Below are 8,085 nucleotides of genomic sequence, written 5' to 3'. Positions count from 1 at the left end.
CTCCCCAAGGAGCGCCACCCCCTGCTCCATGGCGCTCAGTCCCATGGACCACCCAAGGGCTGAGGAGTGCGGGCTCAGGGCGGGGACTGGCAGGCAGCTCCACCTGCGGCCCCGGTGGGGGATCCACTGGGTGAAGCCAGCAGGGCTCCTGAGTCTGGTGGGGACTTGCAGAATCTTTATGTCTGGCTAAGGGATTGTAAATGCACCAATCAGCACCCTGTGTCTACCTCAGGGTTTGTGAATGCACCAATCGACACTCTGTATCTAGCTACTCTGGTGGGGACTTGGAGAACTTTTGTGTCCACACTCTATATCTAGCTAATCTAGTGGAGACGTGGAGAACATCTGTGTCTAGCTCGGGGATTGTAAACGCACCAATCAGCGCCCTGTCAAAACAGACCACTGGGCTCTCTGTAAAATGGACCAATCAGCAAGATGTCCGTGGGGCCGGATAAGAGAATAAAAGCAGGCTGCCTGAGCCAGCAGTGGCAACCCGCTGGGGTCCCCCTTCCACACTGTGGAAGCTTTGTTCTTTTGCTCTTTGCAATAAATCTTGCTGCTGCTCACTCTTTGGGTCCACGCTGCCTTTATGAGCTGTAACACTCACGGCGAAGGTCTGCAGCTTCACTCCTGAAGCCAACGAGACCACGAGCCCACCGGGAGGAACGAAAGACTCCAGACGCGCCAGCTTAAGAGCTGTAACACTCACTGCGAGGGTCCGTGGCTTCATTCTTGAAGTCAGTGAGACCAAGAACCCACCAATTCCGGACACACCACCAAAGGCAGAGGGGAGCTCCTAGACAAAGGCAAGATACTGTCTTTACTGTTAATCTGTGGAGAGTATTTCTGGCCCCACTGTTCTTGAATAAATTCCTCTCTATCCACCTGATGTGCCCAGAGACAATCTAACTGCCAAGTGCCGCTTCTCAAAATGGCTACAGTTTCAAAGTCAAGTCTTTGTCCTGTTTGTTCAAGCAAAGTTGGCAAAGTGGGCTCAGAAAGACGTTTTACGTGGTATGTGCTCATTATTCAAATTCCTATCACACCTGTTTCTATATCGATTTCCTTCATAAATCTGAAAGAAATGTCGGAATAGGGGATGTATCTTATTCATTGTTATTTTTTGGTGTTTGGAAAACTGCCTAGGACATAATAGGCATTACTTCATGTTTGCTGAATGGGTGGTGAATATATGTTCTCTCCATCAGAGCAGTGTTTATCACAATTTCAGGGGGCCAAATTAAGCTGAATCCTCATATACTAAATTCCATAATTTTATATATTTTTCTAATATCTATAATATTTCAATATTTTCTCTCTAAAATCTAGACTAACTTCTGTAGTTTAAGCAAAAAATCTGGACATTTTGTTTTACCAACGTGAACATCTTAATGTTCTCTATAAACAAACTCTAATTATAATGCATTAGTAAAAAGATTGTGTTTGAACCAGACAGGGCTAAATTTGAATTTAGTGTAAATTCAAATACTATTTTTGGAATATGGCTACAAATTCCATACCCAGATAATTATTAATAGTAACACAGATTCTAAAAAATTAGACTTTTTGATAAAATAAATGGTTAGTCCCTTATGGAAAAAACAGTATTTTTGAGCAAAAATGATAATTAAGCAAGCACTTGAATGTGTATAATGCATGTTGAGAGTTTTGGCTCTGATATACTTCTTGGTTACAAAATAGTACATTAACTTTTTTGAGTCCATCTTAAATGAGAAACTTGTTTTCAATCCTTGTAAAAACCCAAAGAGATATGCACTACAATTATCCCCACAAGGAAACAGACTCAAAAAACTGATTTTTTTCTTCCTAAGATGGTATCCTACTCCGGTGTGATGAAGACAACATTCAAACTGCAGACTGCCAAACTCTAACCAAAAGCTAAACCATTATGGCATGCTGCCTGCTCAAAATTTAGTGGGTACTGATCACTGAGCAGTCTTTGTCTTTGTTCCTATCTCTTTCCCTATTTCTGCCTCTGTCTCTTTCTGTCTGTCACACACACACACACACACACACACCCCAAAATGCAGAATATGTAATTACCAATATAGATAATGAAACAGAGAATTAACTAGACTAACTAACTGTTAGGCATCATTTTATTATTAAGAGGAAAGGGGATTATAATTCAAGTGTCATATATTATCCTGTGTGTTTAATCACAATATATGCAAATATAATTAGCTTTCATTTTTAAAATTTTCAAATAAAACATGCTTCTGAGTGTATTTTGTGGCTCTGGGCATTCTGAGATCATTGTTTAATTTTTAATCTTGTTTCAGTTGAAAGTTAAAGTATTTAAGTGTTTAATTTTAAGTTTTTTTAAAAATCAGATGATAAATTATTATTTGAGTAATGCAATTTCATCATTAATTGTGGTAGAAAAAATAGATTTATATATATTTAATATAGAGAGAGACCCTAGTTCTCATGACAATACAGGTTATCACATTACCAACTGAGCAATCAGGGTAGATTAAAGGCAATTTATAATATTAGAATGTATGTCATCGTGTTAATAAATTTCAGAATAACAATTAGAATCAATTAGTAAAGATAATTGTAAACTTAAAACATACTTAAAACTTATATACTCAGATTAAAGTTTCAGCTCTGTAATTTACTAAGTTTTTAAATTTCAGGAAAGTGGTTTTCTTTTTCTGAGTATAAGGATTTTGTTTGCTTGTTTTTGTTTATTTATTTATTTTTTATCTGTAAAATGAAAGTCTTGGGCCAGCGACCTCTAAGTTCTTTTCTGCCCACAGTCCCTAACATCACGATGTTGTATTGAAAGCATTCTACTAGGTCAATATTAGTAAAGCAGAATGAATATAAATGTTCTGCTCATTCTCCATGCACACTTTGGAAATCATGAGTAATGAATACTAAACTCACATTTTTTATTTATGTATTTCTTGATCTCATTTTGTGGATATTCTCTTTGCAGTAGCCTCTGGGCACATTTACAGGATCTAATAAGAAGAGAGACGATATCTGCAATCTTAATTGTATAGCAGAATGATAAACTCACAGACGGAAAGCTTGTCTTGTAAATTTAATTTCCTCTAAGCTTGTTAGGAAGAAGGTACCAGAGAATATAAGAGCTCTCATCTCAAGTCATTGTATTACATGAACTTTTCAATTTTCATGTCAACTAGTATTAATATACTTAAAAGCACATTGCCTATTTTAGATGATATATGATATATATTTTTCTTTGATTCAAGATACTTCTGTGTGGTTTATATCCACCATAGACCTATTTGAATTATCTCTATTAAATGTTTTTTAATAAGTTGGGCTTAGAAAATGTCTGACTGCCATTAGTATTTGCATTCCAGAGGCCATATTAGATAATTCAATTTTCCATTACTTAAAGGAATTGCCTTGTTCCATAACTAGGTTTACTGCAGCAGACAAAAATGTGAAGCACCATAACTGCTTTTTAACCTCAGGATAGAGAATTTCATTTTATTTAAAAATTGTTTTGGCCATGTACTTCATAGGAAATTTTCTTATTTCAATAATCTCTAGACAAATGTCTGTTTACAATCTAATAGTATATCATCATAAGAATAAAAACAAAATATTTTTATTAATAACATAAATGTTTTATATAGTTGTAGAAATTCAGAAAAGGAAAATAAAACAATCAAGTTAAGATAATGCCTGCATAAGATAGAGTGAAGACATTGGGAAGAAAACTCAAGATGTGCTGAGCATTTTCTCTGGGGAAGGTAGTATGCTGCTGTGATTTAACTCTGACCAAAATTCAATTTCATGGGTAAATTATATTCTTTTATGGATTAAGGAAACTCTAATCTGGTCACCCAATGTCAAAAGCTAGTTAGCTGCTGAAGATATTACCTAACGGTTCTGACATTGATACTTTAAAGATGCCACAAATTCTTTTCTATGCCTCTTATTGGGAGGTGAAGTCCATTTCCTTTCACCATGAATCTGGTTTCCATGATTTTTTTTAACCAGTGAAAGTGATGCTTTGCCAGTGTTTAGGCCCTGTTTACAAGAGCTACGACTATTCCCTGCTCTTGAAATACTTACTCTTGGAAAGTTGAACATCTACTTAACCAGGTTTCCTGCCAGAGAAAACATTTAGAGAGAGGCCCTGAGACCTAAAGGAAGATGCACCTATCTGATACTTGCTTTCTTACTCTCTCTTCAGGTTTACAGGCATGTTTGTGGAGCCTACAGAGTAGCCTAGTCTTTAGCCACATATCGCAGTGACACAGTCAACACCATATGCACAGAAGAATCACTCAGATGAGCTCTGCCTGAATTCCCGGCTCCCCAAATTATGAGCTACAAAACATAGCTGCCTTAAATCGCCACATTTTGAGAAGTTTGTTAAGTAAGAATAGATGAGTAGAGCAAAGACAAACACCAACATCCATATTCATTCCAAAGATAAAATTCTGCTACCTGTGGAAGAACAGAAGTATTATCATTTTTTCTGATAATAATAATTCAAAAATTGAAAGAAATTGTTGGCATTTATAAAATGAGAACAATGTGGAAATAATGAGTTATAATTTCCACAAAATGCAAAAATGTAAAATAAAATTAGAGGGGGCTATTTCAGCCTAAGTGTACACTCCTTGGGTGATGGGTGGACTAAAATCTCAGAAATCACCACAAAAGAATTTATCCTGGTAACCAAAAACCACCTGTTCCCCAATAACCCATTGAAATAAAAAATATATAAAATAATAATAAAAAAGAAAATATATGTTTCTTAAAAAGTACTATTAAACATACATACAGCCAGAAAATGAAAATGCATATATTCTATGTACTTTGTGAGTGATGAGCTAAAGCTATAGACATTCAAGTACAAGTTAAATAATTTTGAAGCAACATAAAGGTAAACAATTGTACTATTCTAAGAGAACACAGATTTTAGATACATATTACTATCTAGATTTCTCTCACGGAATACAGAATATTAGGTCATCTTTAACTATTTATTGGGAAAGACTAGAAATTAAGATACATAACTAACACTTTGCCTTAAAGATCAGGTAGCTCACAGTCTGTCTCCAGGCTCCTCCCACTCATATCTAGTGCACACAGCTTCTAAATAAATCTCCCCAAAGGTCAGATCTGATCATATCATAGTTCTGCAAAAACCTGTGATTCTTCGTTGGCCATAGAAAAAGAACAAGATGTATTGTTGTCCTATGGTATTTTTGTATCCATAATTGTCCTCCTTTATCTGTTCTAAAACAAACGTATCTATACTCTAAATGAAATTCTTTCCTTTTCCCCCTTGTCCATTGACATATAAACACACATAAACACATGTACAATAGGCAATGTTGTTAGAGTAGGGACATAATATTCACAGTCATAATTCCCATTCAAAACATTGTTTTTAATTAAAATGGGAAACACTCAGCATTGCCTGGTTTTTAGGAATAATCAAATCCTGCTTATATAGTCATTGTGGTGACCTCCCTCCTTGGCAGCAGAGGGAATGTCTTTACTAGAGCCTGGTTCTACCTGACAGAAAGAACTAACTTGTCCGTGTATTTCATGGCCCCAGTTTTGGGAGATTCTTTCTTGACTGTGATGTTGCATGGCTAAATCCGAAGCAATATGTGGGAAGTATTGCACAACTCCTCTGGGATTTGAAGAACTTTTATAGCCCACTTCTTGATGGTACAAGTTTGGTTGTCTGATAATTTTTCTGGAAGTTAAACTGTCACAATCAAAAACTTTTTAAGCTCAGATCCATGGTTTCCTTGGCAATGTTGTTTCCAATAAATGTCAGAAGTATATTAAACTGTTTTCTTTCTGTCTGTTCCATGTGTCTTGATATTGTTTCTAACTCTGCTTTATTTCTTCACTTTCTTGGCTTCCCGGTTCACTTTCTGAATTTAATACTGTCTACCTTGAACGTATCTGAAACAATAGGCTTATATAGGAATACAATATCCTTATTTGAATTATTGAGGCAAAATACAGAAGCTTTAGGAAGAGGAAACAAAATAAGGGAGAAGAGGCACTAAATAAATAATTAAAATACACATTTATTTTGAAATTATAAGGTCAATAAATATTTGCTAAATGACAGGTTGATTGAATGCTCCTGAAAAATGGGAAAGCATTTGAAAAATGGGAAAATATTAGATAAGCACAGTCAGACTTCTTAAATGAGTGAACTTCAACTAAAGAATCCATTATGTAGTCTAGAAATTTATTACCTATCAGAGTGAAAAATATTTAAGGATATGCAAGAAATCCAGAGTGTATCTTCAATTCGAACTATCTTAGGAAAACATTTCTAAAATACATTTAACAAATATATAATAAAGCTAAACTCAGAGAAAGATAACTCGGGTTTAAAAAAAAAGTAAAGAAAGCAACTGCCAACAATAAATAAATCTTTATTTACTATTTGCTGTGGAGTGAATGTTTATATTTTTCCAAAATTCATATACTGACAACTAATCCGTAGTATAATATTATTAAAAGGTGGGATCTCTGGAAGGTGATTAGATCATGAAGAAGGAGCCCTCATGAGTGAAATTAATGTCCTTGCAAAACAGCCCTGAAGGAGTTAGTCTCTTTCACTCTGTGAGAACAAAGCGAGAAGGTGCCATCTGTAGCCCAGAAAACAAGTGCTCATCAGACACTCAATCTGCGTGTCCCTTGATCTTGAATTTCCCACCTTTCAGAACTGTAAGACATTCATTTCTGTTGTTTATCAGCCACACAGTTTATGATATTTTACTAAAGCTGCTCAAGTAGACTAAGACCCTGTTGTATTACTTTTATGTTGCTGCACTACAATTTACCACAAATTTAACATCTTTAACAACATAAATTTACTCTCTCACAGTTTCTGAGAGTCAGGAGTCTGGGCACAGCTTGACTGGGTCCTCAAATCCAGGTATCATGAGGCTGAATCTCATCTACAATTTCATCTGAGACTTGGGTCTGCTTTCAAGCTCACAAAGCTGTTGGCAGAATTTATTTCCTTGCAGCCATGGAATTAACAGCATCTGCTCTTTTTTGATTAATTTAAATTCAACTGTTTAGGGGTCTTAATTGCATATAGAAAGTTTTTTTCACCTTTGCTATATAATAGGACATTATTAGGAGAATAGCATTCCATCATTTACAGAATATTGCATTAGTTACAAACAAGCCACAGATCCCACTCCAACTTGAGAGGAGAGACTCACATAAACATATCACCGAGGATTAGATATCAGGAGGGATATTTTGCTTCATCTCTCTTTTAAAAAATGCAAACAAATAAAGATCTCCTTAACATCTGGAAGCCACTGATCTGTTCTCTATTTGTACAATTTGGTCATTTCAAGAGTTATGTAATTGCAATCATTTGGCTTTCTTCATTTAGCATCATTTTTCGGCGATCCCTTCAGTTTCTTGTAGGTATCAATTGTCCATTTCTTTTTATTGCTCTATACTGATATGGATGTACCACAATTTGCTTAAACACTCACCCTTTCAATGACAACTAAGTTGTTTCCAGTTTGAGCCTATCACAAATAAAGCTACCATGAACTTTGATGTACAGAGTTTTACAGGAGCATACATTTTCACTTATCTGTGTTAAATGGTTAAGAGTGAAATTTCTGGATTGTATTGTAGTTACATGTTTTTGTGTATTGTTGTTGTTTAAGCAACAACAACAACAGTAACAACAGCAAAACTGCCCAGCAATTTTCAAAAATATTTTTACCATTTAACATTCTAGCAGCAAAGTCAGTGTTCCAGTTTCTTCTCACTCTTTCTGGCATTTAATGTTGTCACTGTTTTTCTTTTTATTTTACTCATTCTGATAAATGTGTAGTGATATCTTATTATGATGTTAATTTGCATTTCTATATTCCCTTCAGTAAATTGCCTCTGTCTGTCTTTTGCTTACTTTCTAATGGATTTTTTCCTTTATTTTTGAGCTTTTTGAGTTTGTTATATACTCTAGATACTAACCCTGTGTCAAATAGGTGCTTTGCAAATATTTTCTCTCAGTATGTAGCTTGTTTTCTCATCTTTTTAGCAGGGTCTTTCACA

The sequence above is a fragment of the Hylobates moloch genome, unplaced genomic scaffold (genome assembly GCF_009828535.3).
Source record: "Hylobates moloch isolate HMO894 unplaced genomic scaffold, HMol_V3 SCAFFOLD_31, whole genome shotgun sequence".
In the NCBI taxonomy this organism is placed as follows: Eukaryota; Metazoa; Chordata; class Mammalia; order Primates; family Hylobatidae; genus Hylobates; species Hylobates moloch.
Note: the sequence above shows the minus strand (reverse complement) of the source record.